General features: G+C 49.7%; 1 protein-coding gene across 3 annotated transcripts in view; it reads left to right on the forward strand.

Moving 5' to 3' along the window:
- Nucleotides 1-329: 329 nt before the first annotated feature.
- AP4B1 (adaptor related protein complex 4 subunit beta 1) overlaps nucleotides 330-25,295 on the forward strand; it is a 329,444-nt gene continuing 304,478 nt past the window's right edge. Inside the window, exon 1 of one of the 3 annotated variants that reach the window (XM_078644400.1) lies at nucleotides 330-441. The gene's annotated coding sequence lies outside the window, so the exon portion shown is untranslated. Of the gene's footprint in view, nucleotides 442-780; nucleotides 938-7,979; nucleotides 8,380-25,295 lie in introns of those variants that run through there. The other 2 variants (XM_078644397.1, XM_078644396.1) reach the window with 2 other exon arrangements.

The raw sequence follows: 25,295 nt of genomic DNA on the forward strand, positions 1-25,295 counted from the left end.
GGCGCCGTACACATCCCCTGCCTCAGATTCCCTGAGGTGTGCTAGCACACGCATGAGCACACACACACACACACGCAGGCAGGCACACACACGGCAGGCACACACACGGCAGGCACACACACGGCAGGCACACACACGGCAGGCTCACACACACAGCTCCTTTCCCCCCCCACTCACCGGGCTCTTTTCTTGCTTCCTCGCACTATTATGCCTTTCCTGCTGTCTCCCGAGACCCGCGTCACTCGCGCTCCGGACAAGCTACGTGCCTACGTCACTGCTAGCCTGCTACAGAGGCGGGAAATCTGCTGGAACTTCGCAGGCTCCTGCCTATCAAAGTAGAGCCCGCCTCTCTTGCCTGCGTTCCACGCCTCGGAAGTTTGGCATCCTGGTTATATGTGATTTGTTTTCAGGGGTGTTGGTCCCATTAAACTTAACTACCTGGTAAGTGTCTAGTTTCATTTCTGCACCATCAGCATTGTTGTATTATGGAATCAGGCCATGTTAAGTTTTTGCCGTAAATTGTTGCGGAGTTGCATCGTAGTCCCTAAAGTGTTGCTTTTTATTAAACCTTTCTAATGTCATCATCGCCTAAATAGTACTGCTGATGATCGATTATAGCCACACCGGGTTTCTTCTTCTCATTAAGCACTGCCCCCAAAGCTGGTTATTACTATTTGTTTAAGATCAGCGTGGCACCCGCCTCACGTCCACCGCGCTTAATCTTAAATCATGGCGGCCCCTTCCGGAGGTCACAGACTGTGCTCGGAGAACTTTTCACTTGCATGTGCAATGCCCTCACAAGCTGCCACGAAAGGCTCTGTCTGCACAGCTCACCACACCCTGCAAAAAGCCTCAGAGTGCTTGAAATGAAAGGATACCAAAGTTACTGCTAGACTGCTACGGCTCTGCTGCATGAATCAGCTCACTTCCTGGCACGGTAAGAGCTTTTCATTCCTTCACATGACTCTAAGGGTTTGAAAAACAACATATCGTGGTTTAGCACAAGTGCAGTGAAAGAGCCGCATGTCACAGGGTATATTGCAGGCAAATGTTATTTGCAATCCCTGCAAACAGCACTGAGCGGAGTTGTTTATCAGAGAGAAATCTTTCTGGGGCATACGTGTTTGGTTTCCACCACACTTTGTTTGTGTAAACTGCGGCGGAGCATTTCTGGGTACCAAGTACTTACTGTGTCTTGTCCCTACTGGAAAATCAGTGTCAGAGCCAACCTTCTCCAGGTCTCAGGCTAAATGCACTGCAGCATTGAGATCCGGTGCATTAGGTTGTTTCCTTTGCAGTGCCTCCCCGGCCACGGACTTTCTTTTGTTCTGCCTGGTGCTACACTACCTTCTTTCTGGCGTAGTGCGGCTGCGGAGCATGGCCGGCATCCAGCTTGGTGCAAATGGTGAATTTCGGTCTGCTGAACAAGATAAGTTGATATTTAACCCCTTCAGGAAGCCGTGTCCATGACTTGGGCTTCTGCATACAGAGCGAGAGTTCAGGCTGAAGAGATGTTTACTGTAATTATGGCGGCTGCGTCTTTCGCCAGGCTTAACTTTTAATCTTGTTTTTCTCTCTCACTCTCCACTGTGCTTGTATCCGTGTACCACCTTTCTGTTCCTTGCGTGTTCTCTCTTTTCTGCTCTACTGTCCCCTGACTCGACCGTCTCTTTGCCCCCTAACCCTCTTCACCCACTAACCCTCTCTTTGCCCCTCACCCCTTCTAACACTCTCTTCGCCCCTTACCTCAACTAACCCTCTCTTCACGCTACCAGTGACAGTCATGGACTATATGGCAAGCAGCCTTTGTAGCACCCTCACACAAGCCCCGTGGTATGGACAGCGCCTTGCAGTAATAACAGCCGTACTCTCGGCACTGCACAAAGCATGACTAGCACAGTGTGCAGTGGAAGCCACAACACTCACTTGACAGTGCTTAGAGGTTGTAACCAAGTACACTGTGCAGTGGTAGCTACTCGGTCACAGTGTGCACTACCAACTTACAAACGCACTGCAGCCATCAAGGAGACCACTAGTCACCAAACACTGCTCTGCTGCTGGCTTCGAGGCACCTAGGCGTGTGCACATGATGTCACTCAGTCACACTCTTCCTCCCATTTTCTGCTCAATTGTCTTCTCTTCTCCATTTCAGTCTCTTCTCTCTCAACTCCTCCTGCCACTTGTGGCCCTCCTCGGGTTTGTGTGTTTTCTCGTGCGTTTATTTTCTTTCTCACTACAGTGGTTGTATCCGTGTCCCACCTTTTAGCAGCACTTTATCTGCACCACAATAGTTGTGTCCCACCTTTCTGCTCATTCCGTGTTCTCCCTTTTCTGTTCTACCACCTCCACACCCAATCCTTTCTTCACCCCCTAACCCTCTCTTCGCCCCCTTCCCCCACCTAACTCTCTCTTCATGCTATCTCCCCATCTTCCTTTTACATACGTCTGCCCTTCTCCTCCATCCCCAAACTGAAGACCGTAAACAGGGGGGCTCCTCACTCCTCAACAGGCAGAGGTCTGTAAATAACTAGCACAACAGTACCCCCCCTCCCACACATACGCTCCAGGCATTGCCACTTCATCACTCAGCACTACACCAGCATCACTCAACACCACCACATTATCACTCAGCACCACCACATTATCACTCAGCACCACCGCAGCACCACTCAGTACCACCACATTATCATGCAGCCTTACCACATTATCACTCAGCCCCACCTCAGCACCACTCAGCACCACCACAACATTACTAAGCAGCACCACTCAACACCAGTCAGCACCACCACATGACCACTCAGTAACACTACATTATCACTCAGCACCAACACAGCACCACTCTGCACCACCACAGCATCATTCAGCACCACCACAGCATCATTCAGCACCACAACAGCACCACTCAGCACCAGCACAGCAACACTCAGCACCACCACAGCACCACCACACCATCAGTCAGCACCAACACAGCACCGTCACGTAAATACAAAACATGTTGCATTACAAATGCTATAGGTGTCACATTTGCAAAAGTTATAACTATTGGCATTGTAAATGACAAAGCTATTAATTTAGCTATTTTCAAAAACAACACATAAATAAAAAAATTGTCATTTACAAGACCAATAGCTCAAATTTTCCTAATGCGAGACCTATTGCATTGCAAATGCTTGTGTTATTCAGTACTTCTTCGTGGGTCTCAGTCTGAACATTTCATACAAGGTCAAACAACATTGTGCCCTGTTTTCCTTTGTGATCAGTCACCAACACATTGTAACATATAGACACAACAGAGAGATCCAGCTGCTGTTTTCTAACATGGCACTTCTTATCATATCAGCTGAAACTTGCCATTTTGAAAAGAGAGATGATTTCTAGCACAGAAAAGGTCCCAGGACGATCTCTGCGCTATCCAAGATGCAGACCAGCTAACAGCAAATGCTAGGTATGGGGCCCGGTACTAATCCCAGAGATTACTGATATATCACTGTGCTCATGTAGTGAGGCTAAGCTTAGGCAGATATATCATTCGCCATGATAGCACACTTCATTGTACATGGTTACTAGTAATGCTAATTACACTGCTGAGTTGTGTATGTTTTCTAATTGCAGCACAGTTGTTTCATAATAGAGCACAATAGTTTCAATAAATATTGTAAACTGTTCTCATGTCTCTTTTCTGTTTATTGTGGACATGCATGTGTGAGAGAACGAAAGGTGATGATATGTTACCATAGTTCCCTGAGGGGACTAAAGTGTTGTGTTCTGGGGTGTCAACTTACCTGTCTGGGAAGGTTAGGAGGTAAGGCACTAGCTAATCAGGATTTGGGCCCATAGGTACTGATGTGGTACGATGACTCGGTCCCTATACACAGACGTTCTGTGATCCCAGGCATAGTTCTGCCATGTCTTTATGTTGGAGGGCTCACCCAAAGACATTGGCACCGACAATGGCACACACTTTTTGTCACACTGTCTTAAGCAACATGACATTCAACATCTCTAGGTGGCGTTGTACTCTCCTTCGTCTAATGGCCTTGTGGAAAGGGAAAAACAGGATAGTGAAGGAGGGTATGCAAACAGCAATGTCAACTGGCCAAGGTGTACAAGAGTTTGTACGCAACAAGATTTGGTCTTTCAATATTACACCCCATAGCACCACTAGTGTAGCTCCTTTCATACTTCTGAGAGGTAGAAAGGCACATCCCAACTGGTTAAGTGGGAAAAGCAGCCAGGAACCTGAATCTGTGGAGACTGTTAGGTCACAAGTGCGTCAGAGGCAAGAAGTCATGAAAGCCCAGTTTGATACTAGTGAGCATTTTGAGAATGTTCTTTTACACCAAGATGATTAGGTACTCATAAAAAAATCCAAGGAAGGTTGTAAAAGGTATGTTTAAGGATATACCACCGGTGATGACATAACATAAAGAGTATTTGTAAAGCTCACATATCACCCTAGTGCCGGGGTCTCCAACCGGTCGATCGCGAGCTACCGGTAGCTCGCGGAGACCCCGGGAGTAGCTCGTGTAGCCCTTCATGGGCTATTAGCTTTTCGGCTCCATTTGCCCACCCTCACCCAAACCAGCCGCTCGGATTGGAGCAAAGCTGGGGGTGGGGGCGGGCGAAGAGGATGAAGCTCCTCTCCTGGAGCTGCAGACTCTTCTCGTGACAGTCTGACTCCTGTGACGTCATCGTTACCTGAAAACGCGCTGGCATCGCACTGTCTGCCATTGTGCGACGGGTGCCAGCGCAGAGCAGTTCGGAGCGGAGACGTGACTTCGACCGCAGGTAAGCTCAATGGACGAGCAGATAGATAGTTTAGTGACTTTGGATTCTGTTTTTTTTATTAATGTGATGTTGAATAATGTTGAATAATTCCCGGTGCTACACTGACACGCCAGGCACAGGCACAAAAAACGCATGGAACAGAGGGCAGAAGGGCACAAAAAACGAGTGAAACAGAGGGCAGACTGGCACAAAAAACAAGGGGAAAACGAGTGAAACAGAGGGCAGAAGGGCACAAAAAACATAGGGAAAACGAGTGAAACAGAGGGCAGAAAGGCACAAAAACAAGGGGAAAACGAGTGAAACAGAGGGAAGAAAGGCACAAAAAACGAGTGGAACAGAGGGCAGAAAGGCACAAAAAACGAGGGGAAAATGAGTGAAACGGAGGGCAGAAAGGCACAAAAAATGAGGGGGAAACGAGTGAAACAGGGCAGAAAGGCACAAAAAACGAGGGGAAAACGAGTGGCACAGAGGGCAGAAGGGCACAAAAAACAAGGGGAAAACGAGTGAAACAGAGGGCGGAAAGGTACAAAAAAAAGGGGGAAAACAAGTGAAACAGAGGGCAGAAGGGCACAAAAAACAAGGGGAAAACGAGTGAAACAGAGGGCAGAAAGGCACAAAAAACGAGGGGAAAACTAGTAAAACAGAGGACAGAAAGGCACAAAAAACGAGGGGAAAACCAGTGGAACAGAGGGCAGAAAGGCACAAAAAAACAGTGGAACAGAGGGCAGAAAGGCACAAAAAACGAGTGGAACAGAGGGCAGAAAGGCACAAAAAACTAGGGGAAAATGAGTAAAACAGAGGGCAGAAGGGCACAAAAAACGAGGGGAAAACGAGTGAAACTGGCAGAAAGGCACAAAAAACAAGGGGAAAATGAGTGGAACAGAGGGCAGAAGGGCACAAAAAACAAGGGGAAAACGAGTGAAACAGAGGGCAGAAAGGCACAAAAAACGAGTGGCACAGAGGGAAGAAGGGCACAAAAAACAAGGGGAAAATGAGTGAAACAGAGGGCAGAAAGGCACAGTATGGGCTCTGATGAAATTAGGCTTAAAGTCAATGAAACTGGGCGTGGAGGGTCTCTCGGAAAAATGCGCGAGTTGCTTCGGGTTCAGTAGCTCACGACGATTTTCACTGGCCAGAGTAGCTCTGACTACACAAAAGGTTGGAGACCCCTGCCCTAGGGTATCAAGGCGCTGAATAACAGATGTTTATTGTTACCCAACTCAATGGTACGCATCTTATCGACCTGAGAAGGATGAAAGGCTAAGTGGAGCCATCAGGATTTGAACCTGAGACACTGAAGTATAACACAGGCCCCTAAAGTGGTTGCATTGGTCCACTAAGCCACCAGACCCGGCTTGTAATGGTCAAACAAGTCAGCAAAGGATCAGCCTCCTAAAAAATAAATGTTGGTGGAACAAGAGGTGCCTCGCCAGTCCTCAGGTGGACATCATTAAAAGACATGTGGTGAATGACAAAGGCCAGTGTGAGTTGTTTATTTGACTGCAAGGTAAGGAGGCACAATCAGTTTCGGAATTGGATTCGGGAACAATTACTTCCGTTGCTGACTCGGGTCCGACGGTCAATGCCACTGCTTTCTGCAAAGCTGCTGGTGAGGATATTAGGGTGAGGAGTGAGGGGCGTCAAAGAAGGCTGCCTTGCAAATTCAAAGATTATGTAGTAGGGTGATCAGCTGTTGTGATAACAATTCTTATTTTGCTTTTTGTATACATTATGTTTAGTAATCATTCATACTTTATGCTTTCTTCACACATGTATATATTTTGTTTTCCTTCTTTGCTTCTGTTTGACTATGTTTCGTTGAGGGAGGAAATGTTGAAAGGGGTTGTAAGTAGTCTAGTGTACGTGCCAGCCCACATAGTTGTTCAGTACCGCGAGGGCTTCCATTGTTATGTATATGTTATGCTCGGGCTGGAAAGGCATCTGCGAGGCGCATGGAAACGTTAAATCAGGTACAGATGAGACTCGCAGCTTTCGGACGCTCCTTGTCGTGGGTGTGTTCAGTGCTTCAAACCTCCTTCCGAACCCTGCCTCATCTTATTACAAGTGCTAAATGTATGATTTATAGTTGTAAGGCTCTTGTTTAGAGCAGTGTGGGTAATACAGGTAATATGAACCTGCTTAATTAAGTTGCTTAATTACGTTCCTTTGTTTGGGCACAGTGATATTACCCGATTTAACCTTTTATGAGTATGTGCTGTAAGCCTGCTTACTGGAAGTTTTCACATTTATGTTTAAATTACTTACCATCAGGGGCGTAGTGAACCCCTGCTTTAGCAACTACAGCAGGGGTTTTCTTGATGGGCCTCTTCTATCTGCAACTCGGCAGACAAAGGCTCATACATAGCGTGAAAGGGTAGATGGATGGTTGGCTGAGTGAGTGAAAGGACGATAGATAAATGAGTGAAAGGATGGATGAGAAAAAGAATGGATGGATAAGTGAAAAGGTTGACGGATGAAAGTGGATGGATAAGTGAAAGAATGGATGAAAAGAAGCGAGGATGGCTGATGGGTGAAAGGATGGTGAGAAAGGGTGGATGGGTCGATTGAAAAGGTGGATATATGGACGGAATGAATGGGAGGATACATTTATGAATGGGAGGATGGATAAGTGAAGGAATGGATGAATAAAAGGGAAGATGGATGAGAGGGTGAACGGGTGAGTGAAAGGATGGCTGGAGAGATGCATAAATGAAAGGATAGATGGGTAGGTTTGGCGATGGGTGGATAGGTTTGCATACAGATGGGTGGACGGAATTGAAAAAGACTGAATGATAGATTAAAGAATGAATGGTTGACAGAACTTAAAAGTGAAATTGTAGATACCAGCAGGTGGATGGAAGGATTAATGGATAGATTCTTGAATGAAAGTGACAAAAGAGCTCTTTTGGAGAGGGTCGTGATGACGTGCTTCGTGCTGTAAGAACTTTGGTTTGAAGTGGGGTATTTTAATTTTCTGCTATTCCCTTGCTGCCTGTGCTCAGTGAATTGCAAGGCTCCGACGAGGCAAGTTAGTACCGCTGTGAGGTTTGGGGGGTAGGTGGACGGTGCACCACGATTTCTCAGGCTGAAATGGGAGCGGGTCCTCCGGGCAGGCCTTTGCCAAGTAGCCTCTCCTCCCGCTAGATGGCGCTCACTGACCAAATACTGGGCGAGAAACGCGGACGGTCCTCATCCTGACTAAAAAGAAAGAGCTCACAGTCAACGTGACGGGTGATCCACCAGCGAGTGTTTATAAACATATAAAGACGCATGCGGACTGCACGAACGCCTCCGGTTTCTTGTACAGCGCTAGGATTGGCTGAGGTGCCGACATTACTCCAAACATAGCTCACTTTAAACATCGCCAATCCCTCCCACTCCCGGACGACTTCCGGAATATTTTCTGCTCTGTGATTGGCTGCTATGCGACCCGGAAGAACAGAAATTACGAACAAATTTCATCCATAAAAATATCAGTACAATTAAAATTTTAAAAGAAATCTATCATGCCTCCGATGATAACTCCAAGGAAACAAGAGGAAACCGTGCCTGCGGTAGATCAAGCCATGTTTCTGTGGGCGCCTCAATACGGTAACCTTGTTGATTCAGTTTCTCTCTCAAAGCCCAAGTGTCTAATAAATTAGACAGGACTGAAACCAGCAGCTTTGGTGTCTCAATCTGAATAGAAATGTCAGAATGCTTTACTCTTAAATGATATTTTATTTTTTTCCGCTAGTAGAAATCTGTCTTTGTCAAGTTTTATTATATATATTTTTTTAAGTAAATTCTCCCTGGATCTCCCTTGTATGGTAGTCCTCGATAGACAGATCCAAGGTGCGTTTGAAACCGCAGTTATCGAGAAAAGTCTCCGCCTGGAGATTTGTGGTGAGCCGAGAGTTCAAACGACAGAGCTGTGTTAGGCGAAGTGCCTGCTTGTGAGCCTCCTGGGAGGGGAAGACCTAAGTAAGATGGGATGCTTGTACACGCAAATGATAGTCCATTATGGTCACGCAGCGATCATCCTGCTGTGTGGTCCTCAGGGTCAGACTGGCCTTCAGGCAGTGCCCCATTGGCTTGTCTGACAGGTCAGTGTGTGGGAATGCTGCGGTGGGCCTGTTTTACTTTCTCCTGGGCAGGTTTTTACTGTGGACGATAATATAACAAGCAATGCCCGCGGCAAGCTGAAATCCACGCTGTCTTGTATGCCTTGCAAAATACTTACTCAGGGTTGTGGTAACTTAGTAGTCAAGTTACATTGTAGAATATAGAATTTAGAATGTATGACATAATTAGAATGTATTTAGTACAAATGTAGAATGCTGTGTCAGAGCGGAGTTGTATCTCGGGGTAGCAGCACCCTTATTCTGTACCAGGCCCGGCTCCAGGAATTTTTATTTGGGTGGGCCAAGGGTGCATTTGGGTGGGCCATTGCAGGCTCGATTTGTCACATATATGTCTAGGCAGGCCTGCTTCAGGGCCCTCCTTCATCTCTTCTTAGTCTTACAAGGCCCAGTGAAACGCACTCTTTTCCAAATCTCTTTTTAATGTTATCACTCTCTAAAAGTGTGTTTTCCATGTAATGTTCCTCTGATGGGAAGAGGAGGTTTCTGAGGTGGGAGTATCGGGCAAGTTACACTACTCGGGCTCCCTCTGTGCGAGCCTTCAGAGAGAATCCCTCTTTGTTACTACCTCCACCTGACCTGGGCTCTGCTGCGCACTCCCTTACAGGCTTGATTATCCACTACTCCTCTCCAGTGCACCTTATCACACAGCTGACCTTGGGCCCCAGCCCCATATCAGGCACCATCGGGCTCCACTTTCATTTTTCTCGGTAAAAACATCATCTTCAAACTTAAAACAGTGAATATAGCAGTAAATATAATTAGCCTGCACTTTAAAGTATGTTTCACAGTAGCCCTTATGACCCAAATGCTAATTAAATAAACAAAAACAGAAAGACCATGACAGGGCCGGCTTAAGCGCTGATGTGAAAGTCTTTTTTGGCGCCGCACCAATAACCTCTTTCTCCGTAAATACCTTTACTACCACCTTCCAACAGTGCCACTCATCCCTCCATGGCCCCCCCTATTGACCTCCTCCTCGGATTCCCTCACTGATACCCTCCACCCCATGACCTCATCCTCGGATTCCCTCACTGCCACCCTCCAACAGGGCCCCTCATCGCTCCATAGCCCCTCCCTCTACCTCCTCCTCAGATTCCCTCACTGCCACCCTCCACCAGTGCCCCTCATCTCTCCCTAGCTCCCCCTCCACCCCATGAACTCATCCACGGATTTCCTCACTGCAACCCTCCAACAGTGCCCCTCATCGCTCCATAGCCCCTCCCAATACCTCATCCTCGGATTCCCTCACTGCCACCCTCCACCAGTGCCCCTCCTCTTTACGTAGCCCCTCTCTCATATGCATTTTATTTGTTGTATAGCGCTACTCATATCAGTGTAATGTGTGTCAGTACTGTAGAAGAGTAGGATCAGCTTCTTATGGTTACCCCGACTTTTTGCTGATGTTTCTCTGTTTTTCGACTTTAGTCTGGCTGGGGCCCTGCTATCTAGGACCCCAAACTAGCTGCTTCCTCTCTAAATTGATTCCTAGTACCTTAGGTACACTCCAGATTGGATTCTGAGGTGCCCTTATAAGTCTCTAGTGAACAAGTTACTTACCTTCGGTAACGCTTTTTCTGGTAGATACAGTATCTGCCTGTGGATTCCTCACCTTGTGAATATCCCCCTTGCGTCAGCAACGTTCGGAAAATTCTTTGTAGCACGCCGGCGTGGACGACGTCAAAGGAGCACGGCATCGCGCGCGGCTCCGTCTGACGTCACCGACTCCTTATTAGACCCACGTCGGCGTGATGACGTCAGTTCCGCCCTTTTTTCCGTGCCTTCGAGGCACCCGGACGGACCAATGACAGCAAATATACATATATACAGTGTACATAGTACATACAAATCAAAACTGCACACATAGTGCGTAGCAAAGGTATTAAAAACCCAATATAGACAAATACAAATATATAAACTCAGGTATAGCAGAGCGGACAACGGGGAGGCAGGTGGGTCAGTGAGGAATCCACAGGCAGATACTGTATCTACCAGAAAAAGCGTTACCGAAGGTAAGTAACTTGTTCTTCTGATAGATACATCTGCCTTGTGGATTCCTCACCTTGTGAATAGAGCCCCACAGCAGTCCCCACTCCCGGAGGAGGGTGTCCACACTGCTATACCAGGAAATCTTGGAGGACAGAGCGCGTGAAGTGGCCGTCCCTCCTCACCCCGGTATCTAAGCAATAGTGCTTCGCAAAAGTGTGGAGGGAGGCCCAAGTCGCGGCTCTGCAAATGTCCTCAACAGGAACACCTATAGACAAAGCTGATGTTGCAGACTTTGCTCTAGTTAAACGTGCTCTGATACCCTCAGGAGGGTCCTTACCCGCCAGAGAGTAGCAAATCTTGATGCACAGGAAAGTGTGCGCTTGTGCACCGCTCTGCCCTTTTTGCAGCCAGCAAAACCCACGAAGAGCTGATCATCAACACGACAGTCTTTAGTCCTATCGAGATAGAAACTGACTGCTCTCTCAGGGTCCAAGCGATGAAGCCTCTCCTCCTCATTGGAAGGGTGAGGGGGAGGATAAAAGGTAGGAAGGGTAATGGATTGTCCTAGATGGAAGGGAGTTACCACCTTAGGGAGAAAAGCAGCCCTGGTCCTGAGTACCATTCTTTCAGCATGAATGGTCAAGAAAGGGGGCTTGGAACTAAGAGCCTGAAGCTCACTTACCCTCCTTGCCGAGGTAATTGCAACCAAGAAGACCGTTTTAAAAGATAGAAGCCTCAAGGGACACTTGTGCAAGGGTTCGAAGGGAGAACCCATCAAATAGGTTAATACAAGATTCAAATCCCAATGAGTAACAACAAAGGAGTAGGAGGGAACTTATTAGTGAGACCTTTCAAAAATCTTAAAACTATAGGAGACTTAAAAAGAGAGGGCTGATCCGGCAAACAGAGAAATGCCGACAAAGCCGAAAGATAACCCTTGACTGTGGCAACAGCAAATCCTTGCTGTGCCAGAGAAAGAGCAAACTGTAAAATGTCATACAAATGAGCCTTTAAAGGGTCAACAGCCCTCTCCCCACACCAAGAGACAAATTTAGACCACCTATAAGAATAGATGGACTTAGTGGAGTCACGCCTGGCAGAAAGAATGACATCCACCACATCGTGAGGGAGAGAAAAGGAATTCAAGTTGCCCCGTTCAATCTCCAGGCATGAAGGTGTAATGTCTGGAGGTGGGGGTGTAGAACCTGCCCCTCCATCTGAGAGAGGAGGTCTGCCCTAAGAGGGAGACGGAGCGGTGGGTGAGAGGAGAGGTGGAGAAGATCCGTGAACCACACCCTTCTTGGCCAATCCGGGGCGATCAATATGACTTGGGCCCTGTCTTGGCGAACCTTCCTTAGAACCCGAGGAAACAAGGGTATGGGAGGAAACGCGTAAAGGAGTTGTGAGCCCCAACTCAACTGAAACGCGTCCCCCAAGGCTCCTTGCATCAGAAACTGGAGACTGCAGAATGAGTGGCGAACAGATCCATCCGAGGAGTTCCCCACATCCGAAAGATGTAGAGAACGACCTCTGGATGGAGCCTCCACTCGTGATCGACCGAGAACTGCTGACTGGGACTGCACGTACGTTCAGAACTCCGGCCAGGTGATTTGCCATCAGACAAATCTGATGGTCCAGAACCCAGGACCAGAGTCGCAGAGCCTCTCTGCAGAGACACTGCGACCCCACTCCTCCCTGTTTGTTGATATACCACATCGCGGTCGTATTGTCCGTCAGGACTTGAACTGACTGACCGCGAAGGGAAGGGAGGAAGGCCTTGAGCGCCAGACGAATTGCCCGCAATTCCAAAAGGTTGATGTGAAGCAACCTTTCCTCTGGAGACCAAAGACCCTTGACCTCCAGATCCCCCAGATGAGCACCCCACCCTAGAGTGGATGCATCCGTTATCACTGTGGCCACCGGAGGAGGTAGATGAAAAGGCTTCCCTTGAGACAGATTGCCTTCCACGCTCCACCAAGACAGATCCGCCGCAGTTTCTCTGGAGATCCTGACTGACTCCCTGAGATCTCCATTGTGCTGATACCACTGCCTGCGGAGGCACCACTGGAGTGCCCTCATGTGCCAGCGTGCATGGTTGACCAACAGAATGCAAGAAGCCATCAGACCGAGCAGGCGAAGAACCTTCAGGACTGAAACGACCGCTCCATTGCAAAACAAGGGAATCATTTCCTGTATATCGCGAATCCTTTGAGGAGGAGGGAATGTACGACACACAGTAGTGTCCAGTACCGCACCTATGAACAGGTTGCGCTGGGAGGGCACCAGGTGAGATTTGGGTACATTTATTGAAAAACCCAACCTGTGTAACAACTGAGTTGTCTCCTGCAGATGACAGAGCACTGTCTCTGGAGATTCCGCTTTGATCGGCCAATCGTCCAGGTACGGGAATACTGGAATCCCCGACCTTCTGAGATGTGCAGCCACCACAGCCATCACCTTGGTGAAAACTCGAGGCGCAGTAGTAAGCCCAAACGGAAGGACCGCAAACTGGTAGTGTTGCGATCCCACCGTAAAATGGAGATACTTTCTGTGTGACTTCAGAATGGGGATGTGAAAATACGCATTCTGCAAGTCGATCGACACCATCCAGTCTTCTTCCATCAGCGCTTGAAGAACCTGTGCAAGTGTGAGCATTTTGAACTTCTCCTGTTTGAGATAGAGGTTCAAAATCCTGAGGTCCAGGATTGGACGTAACCTGCCATCCTTCTTGGGGATCAGGAAATACCGGGAGTAGCACCCCTGACCCCTTTCCTGCTCTGTAACCACCTCTATCGCACCTTTTCTGAACGGTGCCAGGACTTCTTCCTGCAGGAGAAGCAGGTGGTCCTCCAAACAATAACCTTGGCAAGGAGGGTAATTGCGAGGGACCTCCTGAAAAGGAAGTGCATACCCATTTTCTACGAGATTGAGAACCCAAAGATCTGATGTAACCGATTCCCAATCTCGTAGAAAATGGGTAAGCCGACCCCCTACCGGACCCGCATGATCCGGAATGGCGGATCTAGGGCTGCTTTGCTGCTGCAGGTGGGGGGTTGATTGTTAGAGGAGGAAGTAGAGGAGGAGGAGGCTTGGCGTCCACGAGCACGACCCCTTTGTTTACCTCTGCATGATTTATACAAAGGGTTTTGCTGCTGCTGCTGGCCTTGTTTATAGGGACAAAAAGTGGATCTACCAAATCCCCTAAACTTCCTAGTGGCAGAGCCTCTAGCCTGCAGGCCCAAAGACCTTGCCGTTGCCCGGCTATCTTTGAACCTCTCCAATGCTACATCCGCTTTTTTTCCAAAGAGGCCTGTTCCGTCAAATGGTAAGTCCATTAGAGTAGACTGTACATCTGCTGAAAATTCAGACGACTTTAGCCATGCGGCCCTTCTCGTGGCAACAGTAGAGCCCATTATCCTGGCCACAGAGTCCGCCGTGTCCATGCCACTCTGAATTACTAGGCGGGCTGCTGCCTGAGTATCAGAGACTACCTCATTGAAGTTCTTTTTATCTTCTTCCGGAAGCTTAGTTGACAATTGTTTCACAGAGTCCATCAATGCATGAACATATCTCCCCAGCAGGCAAGTAGCATTGGTAGATTTAAGAGCCATGCTACCCGAGGAGAAAATCTTTTTCGCAGACTGGTCCAAGGTCCAATTTTTTAGAGTCTTTATCTGCTGGCACCTGTGGAAAAGAGCCTGCAGACCTGTTGGAACAAGCGGCCTGCACAACCAGACTTTCCGGAGAAGGATGCGAAGAAAGAAACTCAGGGTCACCAGGTGCCACCCTATAACGTCTTGCCACCGACCTGGACACCGCAGGAGCAGTCAATGGTCTGTTCCAGACCTCCATTATTGGCTCAGTCAAAGCCTCAGTGAATGGGAGTGTAGGCTCTATAATAGATGAAGGCGAATGCAAAACCTCCGTGAGGATGTTAGGCTTGAACCCAACGGTAGGTAAAGTCAGAATGAGCAGCTCCGCAGCCTTCTTAATGACGACATGGTAGGGTGCCACGTCCTTAGATGGTGCATCAGAAACTGATGGCAAACCCCACTCAGGAGAGAGTTCCAGGCCACTAGCACTATGCAGGTCCTCAAAACAGTCCCCTTGATCCAGAAGTTCTCCTTCCTCTACTTCAGGATCTTCATACTCCTTTTCCTCCAAGAGGCGCTGAGCTGTGCGCCTCGACCACTCCAAATGAATCGAAGTCGTCGGATCCGGTAACGAATCCGACGGAGCCGGAACCGGCGTCGAACGAGGAGCCGGGACAGCTGGAGGAAGAGAATCTCGAACCGGCGTCGTACCTTGATCCAGTTCTCGAGGTCGCTCCGGAGCCGGCGAAGCCGTGTGCGGAGTCGATGACCTCGGCGGCGCCGTACCGAGCCAAGGTGTATAAGGCGTCGGCATAAAAGGTGCCGGAGCGTAAGCTTGAGGGACACCCAAGTTAAAAGACAACGGACCCATGGGACCAGCCGGTACACCAGTGGGGTACATTGCCCTCGCATAAACACCAAACATGGCATTAAGGAAATGCGAGGGGTCCTGTCCAGGACCAGGAAAGGGAGGGTACGAATCCATCGGCTGCTCCGAAGGAGGCTGCTCTGGCATCGGTTCATCCTGGCCCTCTTGATTCTCAGGGTTTTCCACCGGAGTCGGTGACCGTGGAATTTCCCCATCTCCTTCATGCTCGGAAGAATGGCGCGACTCCGGATTCGGTTCTTGCTCCGGACCGGGGAACCATCACGAGATCGCATAGGTGAAGGTGACACGAAGTCCTTGTGATGTTTTCGAGACGAAGACTTCCTCTTCGAGTCCGAAGACTCTTTACCAGAGTGATGTCTTGAACTATGCTTCCTCCTCTTGTGCTTCTTCTTCGAGGAGCCCAAAGCATGACCCGAAGCCGACTTCGATCCGGACCTCGACCTCACTCTGGACCTCGACCTCACTCTGGACCTCGACCTCGAAGCCGATCTCAACCTCGACTTCGATCGCGACTTCTGCTTCGACCTCGAACGTCTAGATGTTGACCTTGAAGACCTTCCAGCCTCTTTTCCTTTCACCTTGGCCAGCAGAAGTTTCGCCTCACGTTCTCGTAGAGCCTTTGGGTTCATCTTGAAGCAGGAACGGCAGTTCTTGACATCATGGTCCGAACCAAGACACCACAAACAATCGTCGTGCGGATCGGTAATAGACATCATCCGGGCACACGATCCGCACTGCTTGAACCCAGTCTTCCTCGACGACATCCTCGACGAAGAACAGACACTCGACAGAGAAACAGTAACACAAAATAGCAACAAGTTACTATCTGAATCACAGAAGATCCCAGAAACCGTTAGCGTCGACGACACGGAAAAAAGGGAACTGACGTCATCACGCCGATGTGGGTCTAATAAGGAGTCGGTGACGTCAGACGGAGTCGCGCGCGATGCCGTGCTCCTATGACGTCGTCCACGCCGGCGTGCTACAAAGAATTTTCCGAACGTTGCTGACACAATGGGGATATTCACAAGGTGAGGAATCCACAAGGCAGATGTATCTATCAGAAATATGGTATACTATGTACCCAGGTCATAGGTACCCCAGAGGCCTACCAAGGGCTGAAGCATGTATTATGCCATCCCTGGGAAGCCTTCCAAAATGACACCACAGGACTGCTACTGCAGCCTGCGTGAGGTGGTGCATGCACCCCTTACTGAGATATAAGTTCACAATATCTCACCCTATCACTGCCCATATAAACCTATCAGTCACCCATCTCGCAGGCCTTATCAATGCTGAAGGCAGGGTGCTTGGTTTTGTGTGAGAGGGTGCCCATGCATGAGCCCCCCTGCAGCCGTCGGAATCTATCCTCTGGGGTTGTCTGTGATGCAGCCTGACCATATACTCTTAAGTGCATTATAACCTTGCGGTAAATGCTAACTTTGGCATGGCTGCACGGAAACATGTCGTGTTTGGTGTCAAACACATTGTAATCATACCCCCACACCAGTAACTGGTGTGGGAGTATGATCCCACCCTTCTAGAGGGAGAGACATGACAGCACAGGTACATCCGGTACCAGCTTACAGAGCACTGGCATCACAAAATGGATCTTGCCAGCCACAGACACGAGTCTGGCCTCCTGCTGCTGACCGAAACTCCGGCAGCGGAGGCCTGGACAATAGGTTTCCTGTCACAGGGAGGTGCATCCACCTCCCAGACAGGCTTTAGTGTATTGGGCATGGTGGATGCACTCCAAGAGTGCTTTGAACTCTGCACTGGGGGAACATTTGGTGTCCCCATGCATAGTCCAGTTCAAACCAGTTACAGGGGCTACCAGCCCCTGCTCTGGAGCGAAACTGGACAAAGGAAATGGGTGTAGCCACCCCTCTTTCCAAACCCTCCCATAGGTCAGTCCCCAGAGTTAGTCTAACCCCTTCCTTGGGTATAAAGAAGGAACCCCTGTCCTTAGGACTATAGATTAGACCTGGGCGAAACTATGCTACAGAAATCCTGGAACTTCGACGATCTACACGACTAGATGACTGAAGAATCTCCCTTGGAGTAAAGGAGTTACTCCCCTGCTTGGCAGGCCCCAAAGACGCATTTGACTGGTCTGCATCTCCGAAGATCCTGAGGACTCCGAAGACTTTTGCAGCACAGGAGGTGGGTTTCTGTGGTCATAGAGGAAGATCAGTGCCCACAACAAGTCTGAGGCCCGTATCCCTTGTGGCGACTGTGCAACCTGAGCCCCTTGCCACCGCATCGCTTGGTGAGTCCCCCGGACTTTGCTGGTCCACTGTTCTTTTTCCGCGTGGGTTGCTGTTGCCAAGGCTTGTTGTTGTCTAATCCAGGCACCGATGCTGCAGCATTCGACATCCTTCGTGGGACAGCTCGAATCCAGCTCCTGGTTGTTGTCGACGCCTCCTGGTCCTCGTGGCTGAAGAGTCAAGCTTCCCCTCATCTCACCTGAAGCACCCAAAATCGGTGGGCATTCATCTATCGTGCCCCTGGCCACTGGCTAGTGACCCAGACTCTGTCCCCACTGCTTTCAGGTTCTTCACATCTTCATCCAGGCTTGGATCTCTTCGGACACTTCTCTTCCCGGCAGCAGCACTTTGCAGCAACTCACCACTGAAAACAACGACGCGACCCAACACCATTTGACACCTATGCACCTGGCTTCCCTGGGAAAGGGAACCCAAGTACTCCGGTGCTCCCATGGGTGTTGGCCCTAGAACCATCTAAGTCCAAAAGGGTTTGTTTCAAGTCCACCTTTAAGTGTCCTCAAACTTTAAATTTCCAATTGCGACTTTCCCCATAGAAGATAACTGTGCTCGGGGCTGTGTTCTCACACTGCAGGTGTCCCCCGTGGGTCCCCTGTGTCACTACCTTGGGTGGTTCTGTGGGGTTCCAGCGATTTTACAGGCTCTAGGCCTTGTCTCTAGTCAAGTCGTGGTTCTCATACAACTCTTTTAGTATATGGTTTGGTCCCCCCAGGGCCTATCGTAAACTGTGCTATTTACTGTTGATATTTTACTTGTAACGTGTGTACTTCGACCTCTAGCCTCATAAAGAGACTAGTAGGGTGTGTTTAGAATAAATACATATATTTTATATATGTACCTGGTGTGGTACTCCTTTCATTTGGTCATTCACGAGATTATACACTGGTAAAACAAGCTGCTTTACATTCCTTCGAGACTTAGCCTGAAGGCTGCTCTCCACAGCTACCACTAGGATAGCTTTCTATAAAGTTTGTCTTTAACCTACTATCAATAAGGGTCGTTTGGACTGGTGCAAGGTGCCCACTAGAACTAATGGACATCATATGCCAGGCCAACTTCTCACATGTTTTTTACATCACGCATACATTATACAGAGACAATGAATCATACAAGTATGTAAATCAGTCTTCAGGGAATGTCACATAAGCCAATGAGGAATACAAGGTGTAGGAATCACATGTCATCCATACTGGTGGGCAGTATGTTTTAAGAGGTTTTGGTCTGGAAAAACACAACATTAGGATTTAAAGAGTATTCCATGGGGGTCAGCTTTATTGATAAAAATGAATACCTGCCCAAACATACTCATTTTAGCAACATTAGAATAATGAAAGACTGGGGAAGTTCTAACTATATCACAAAACTCTAAAAAAGCGAAGTTCTAACTATACCATTCATGTTTGTATGCAGCTGTTTGGTGACAGTTCATTGGTCACTGTCCTATGTTAGGATTGTAAGTTCTGAACTGCAAGTAACTCAAGGATCTCTGTGACAAAGGCAGTAACCCACTGAGCTTTCACATAAAACACAGTTCATATGCATTTAAAAACTACTAACAGACAAATGATTGCTCTCCAGCAGGATCATTAATCACCAGCGTTATCAGGGCATTTTGTATTGTCTAATTGATGTCCTGCACCGGCCATGATAATGATAAAAACTGTTTAAATGAAGCACACACGAAGTATGTGTCCTGCTGGGCCTGTGCAGATTTTAAAAAGAAAAAAATGTAATAACACATTCTCTTACCTACTCCATAAAACAAACTTTGTGTCACAGCCTGCTGTGATGAGGCGGTACAGGGGTCAGGAAAGGTGAATAGGAATAAAAAAACGTATTTTCTCCTGCACTGCATAGGAAAAGAAATATTCACACAGCAGAACAGTAGGCAAAGGTTACTGTTGTCAAAGAAAGGATTTGTCGCCTTTGCCATGTGAAGATGAAGGGGTGAAAAAATAAAAAAAAGCCTTGTTAACATGCTAATCGTCTGTTAAAGACCTGTGAAGTACTCTAGGTGTGGCTGCAATAATCTCTAATACTGCTGTGTGTGTGTGCCAGGGAAGCTGTCTCGGCCCGGGCAGACACACACACCGTGTGCGTTGCGTGCCTGCCTTCGAGCCCTCACTGCAAAAGCCAAGGCTTCTGTTTGGGTGGGCCAGACTCAAGTTTGGATGGGCCTGGCCCACTCGGCCCACCCGCTAGAACCGGGCCTGTCCTGTATACGCTTAATCTTGATTCAATAAAGAAGATTTACAAGCAATAGATGTCTGAAGAAGTTACTACAATTTTGACGATGTCGGGATTCGGATCTGCGTGGGATTTAAATTCATACTAATTTTCTTTTTCCATCTACAACGTTATAGTGAGCGGTGGGAAGTGCTTCAGGAATAATACTGCATAAGGAAGCCACGGAGAGGAAGGCAAGGATTGACACAAAGTGGAAGGCAAGGATTGGCACGGAATGGACATATTCTGAGGGTGAGCGTTTTTTTCCCCTGCAATTGCTTTTTTCATTGTACCGCGTACCGGCCTTCCTTAACGTCCTGTGCGCTTTGCTGTGTTGTCTTTCAAAAAGCTAGCCCTGCGCCACTTAACGAACGGACACCTTCAGCAGCTTACCTTTTGAAAGGCGCTGCATTGTTCACGAACTTCCCGGTCTCCCTGTGTGACTCATAACTGCGCAAACTCCTCACCACCTGGCAGTGCAGTTTGGGTACGCTCTACGTGACCCGACGCAAGGCCACGCTTGGTGGCCATTTTGGGTGGTATTTTTCGGCTGAGTTCAGTCACATCGGGGCTAAGAGGTGGAGATTATCACTGGAATAGTTTTCACAGACTTTACACGGTATTTATTGTCGTTCTAATTTTACTTTATGCATGAATACAAGTGTACAAGGGTGCTGCGCTATAATATATTCAAGGATCGATTACTCTACACAAATTCAAGTAACGTGTTCTAGTACAATTGTTGTTACCAGAGACTCTTTTTGGGATATTTGCTCAGCATTTTGCTATATTATTTTCCTAAATTCAAGCAACGTGTTCAAGTACCATTTCTTAGTATTTTCTCTTAATTTTTGAAATTTCTGTGACTGTTACTTCACCATGCCTTCTACCAGTGATAGTTCCTCTTCTGGGGAAACATCATTACATGGCATGCACCTCAGTTCTCCGAGGGAGTTTTTGGCAGTATCTGGTGATCCACCAGTTGCTTGGTTGGACTGGAAAGAAAACTTCCTCAATTACATTGCAAATTTGGAGGATGTCAATGGGTCATTTTCTCCGGAAAGGAAAAAAAGTATTCTTTTGTTAGGCTTGGGTCCTGAAGGGTTGCGGCTCTATAATCAACTACAAAAGCAAGATAGAGTTGGGGGAGACATTGATGTTTTTAAAGCAGCTTTACTCGATTTAGATGACCACTTTCCCCCGAGTGTGTGTATTGCTGTCACTAGACATTCATTTTTTCAACGGAAACAGGATAAACACGAGTCTATTGAGGATTATGTTTCTGCATTGAGAACACTGGCTGTCAAATGTAGATTTGCACAGCTTCATGATGTGTCAAATTGTCATGTATGCAAAAAACAAAACAATCCAAGACAAGTTGTGGGTGAAGGACGAAGGTTCTTTGAAAGAGATCATTGCCATGGTAAAAAAAGCTGAACGTTCGGAACGGTGCGCTAAGGCATCATTAACCAATGACAAAAAAGAAGTGGAAATTGTTAATAACATTTCATATAGCAGAAGTAACCATAAGAATAACAGAAATGTCAAGACAGGGGCTTTTAAGAAAGACTATGTGGAGACAAAAAAGGATTCTGAGTTGGTTTGCTTTAGGAGTGGCAGTCGTTCACATTCTGCTCACTATCCTATATGTCCTGCGAAAACAACTAAATGTTTGGTGTGTGGTGTTGTAGGACATTTTGCTAAAGCATGCAGATAAAAAATGCACACAAATTATAAAGTTACGGTATAGTGTATTCAAGAAACAGAACCAGACTATAGCTCATCTTCTAGTGATGAGGGTGTTCAATTGCAAATTGCTACGAAATAGGTTGTTTTAAATATTTCAGATGGGTCTTCCAATAAACCTTTGTGCCAGGTTTCTTTAGGGCAGAGTTTTTCAATCTGTGGGGCGCGCCCCCCTGGGGGGCGTGACATTATCTTGAGGGGGGCACGCTCGCCACCTTAAAATCTCACCTTCCCACCGTCCCATGTGACAAGTACATTTGCGAGTGTTGGACCCGGCCTCGTGGCGTGGTCCTACCCCTCCCGCGTGGCGGGCCCCGGACGACATCGGCCCTCCACAGAGCCCCGGGCGGCCCCCTTCCGCCGATCCTGCACGCATCAACACTATCGGTCCGGTTACCACCACGGGCCGCCACACCGGCCTGACTCCATCATGGGCCCATCACATCCTGAGTACGAGGCCTCGCCCGACTCCATCTTGGGACCACCACGTCACGAACACGTGGCCTCGGCCCCGGCCCAGGCCCCAGCGAGGCCCCGACATCGAGGCGCCCAGATCTACCCAGGTGGTCGAGTGGCCACTCAACAGATCCCAGAGGAGGGAAGTTTCGATGGGCCTCCAACCCTCCCCGGACGCCTGGTATCGATCGCCCCGGCATCCCATGGTGCTGGCTCCACCCCCCTGCTGGGTGTCTGGACACTATCTTCCCGGCCCCTCTGGCCCCCAGGCGCGAGGGTCCGGACATCAAAGGACTCAGTCCTATATCTGGGCCCGCCCCGGAGTGGAACGCCAGTTGTATCCTGGACTGGAAGCCCTGCTGACGCTGTCGCGGCCGACACCAGAAGAACTCTTTAGCCTGTAACCTGAAGAGACCCTGAGAGCCTGCTGGCGCTGCCGCGGCCCACCTTTGCCGAACCATCTTGAGAGCCTGCTGGCGCTGCCGCGGCCCACCTTTGCCGAACCATCTTGAGAGCCTGCTGGCGCTGCCGCGGCCCACAGTTGCCGAACCATCTTGAGAGCCTGCTGGCGCTGCCGCGGCCCACCGTTGCCGAATCATCTGGAGAGCCTGCTGGCGCTGCCGCGGCTAGACCTCTCGGAAACCCCCGGCTCGAGGATTGAGAGCTGTGCGCAGGGTATTCCTTCATACCCCTCAACCGAGACTGTCCCGCTACCCTGATCCCCTCTTACGAGACTTTACAGACCCCTCGGTCTACTTGTACATATCGCTGAGAACCAGCAGCCTTTACTTCCTGATAAAGCTTACGAACTCGACCTCTAGTGTGGTGTCCATTTGTAGTGTGTGGTTACTCTGCTGTACGATCTTAGGAGAGGGCCCTCATCCAGGAGGCCTCTCAGCAGCGCTCGGCTACTTCTTGACGGAGAGGTGAACCTAGGGGTGGTCAGTCAGACATCTTCTGCCTCCCCTGGGGTCGCCTTTCTAACATTGGTGGCAGGCGACGGGATCCGAGCCGACGCAGATCCTACAGAGAGTAATTCACTCACTACCGAGAAAAACACACCGCGACCATGACTACTCAGGAAACCAGACCAACTACGGAATTCCAGAAAGAAAAGATGGAAGATTACAGCCACAAGGAATTAAAACAATTCTGCAAGGATCTAGGCATCGCTACCACGGGCCTCAACACCAAAGAGGACTTTAAATCAGCCCTGCAAGCCTGGGCGGACGCCGATAACGCGCCCCCTCAGAATGAAGACAACCCGGGCCCGAATGGACACCCGGAGACCGACGCGAACCCAGCAGGGGAAAGACCCGCAAACCTGGACACGGGCCTCCCCCACGGAGATGCCCGAGAACGAGAGAGGAACCGGCTCCACGAGTTGGAGCTCGCCAGACTCCGACAAGAAGGGGAGATACAGCTGGCAGAAAGGAAATTAGCCCTCGAGCAACTACGGCTGGAAGGAGACCTAGAGGAAAGGCGAAGACAACGAGACCTTGAAGAAAAGAAACTCGTGCTCGAGCATGAGCGCGGCCTCAAAGAACTGGAAATCAAGGCCAAAACAAACGAAACCGGCACCGCCGGGGGCAAGACCTCACCCCCGCCGGTGGACACAAAGGTGCAGATACCCAAGAATGTCGTCAAGGAATACTATAAGAACGACGACATCCAACAGTGGTTCAAAGCCTACGAGGTCGCCATGACCACCCATCGAGTACCCCTCAAAGACTGGGGCGCCGTCTTATGGGGAAAGTTCATCAACGAGGGGAGAGACGCCCTGCTAGAGCTCCCCGACGCCGAGATGACCTCGTACGAACACATGAAGACCGCCCTCCTCACTCGCTACGGACTCACCCCCGAAATGTACCGGCAGCGATTCCGAGACTGTAAAAAAATCCCCGGTACCACTTGGGTGGAGTACGTGAACTTTTACAGCAGAGCCTTCGAAGGGTGGATCAGAGGCTGCCAGGTCACCACCTACCAGCAGTTGGTCGACCTCATCCTATAACTGCTTCATCGAACTCCGGCAGCACCTCCTCGACAGCAAATTGACAGAGCCACAAAAACTCGCTGTCGAGGCGGATAGATGGGTGAGCACCCGAGTTCCCCGGAATCCGATGGGAGACTATACCCGGGGATCCCCGGGGAACCACCGACCACGAGGCGGCGGAGGAGGCCAGAGCAGGGGCCGAGACACCCCCACTGGGTCATCCCCTACCTCCCCGTCGCCATCCCTGGGTTGGAGGGGGGGCCCCCCAGCAAGACCCGGGCCCCGCCCAAATGTTACGTGCCACAGATGCCAGCGGCAGGGCCATTATGCGAACGACCCTCTCTGCCCGATGAACCAGCGACCCGGCACCACCGGCCCCCCGAGTCGCCAGGTCACGGCCGCCGCCCTGAGTGCAGAGGGGGGCGAAGAAGAAGGCGACGACACCGAGCAGGCCGAGTGGGAGCCCGCCGCCATGATATTAGCATGCCTGGGTGATCGAGATATGATCCCCCGGGACCCGATCCCAGGTAACACCCAGAAATACCGCCAATGGGTCACCATCAATGGACGCCGGGCCGAAGCCCTCCGGGACACTGAAGCCAGCGTGACGGCGGTCCCCTGCCACTTGGTGACCTCCGAACAAATTCTTCCCAACGTCTTGTGCCCAGTACGGTCGGCGGACAACTCTGAGAGTTTGTGCCAGATGGCCCGCATCCCCTTCGAGTGGGGAGGGGTGTCGGGCATGCTGAAAGTGACTGTCCGAGACGATTCCCCCGTGGACTGCCTCCTCGGGAACGATCTGGAAAGTTCCCTCTGGGCCGGCGTAGAGCGGAGAGAGCATCTGGGGATGCTAGGCCTTCCCGAGTGGGTCTGTGCGACCACCCGCCCATGTCCGCCCGGGCCTCCACCCCAACGGAGGAAGACCTGATCGAGGAGCGGGAGTGGCCCGCACCTCCACCGCCCGCCGTCCCCGAGGACGCCGACCCTGAACCCGGCCCCCAGGGGCCCAGCCATGAAGAAATCACCGAGCTCGGCCACCTTCCAGAACTAGCTCAGTGGCGCCAAGAAGGTGGCCCCACCCTCGAACAATTCCGACAAGAACAGAGCACCTGTCCCTCCCTCGAGGGAATTCGACGACAAGCCGCCACTCAAGCCGCTGGAGACCCGGCGGGGCCCCACTGGGTCTATTGGGACAACGACCTTCTC

This window comes from Lissotriton helveticus, chromosome 5_1 (genome assembly GCF_964261635.1).
Source record: "Lissotriton helveticus chromosome 5_1, aLisHel1.1, whole genome shotgun sequence".
Taxonomy (NCBI): domain Eukaryota; kingdom Metazoa; phylum Chordata; class Amphibia; order Caudata; family Salamandridae; genus Lissotriton; species Lissotriton helveticus.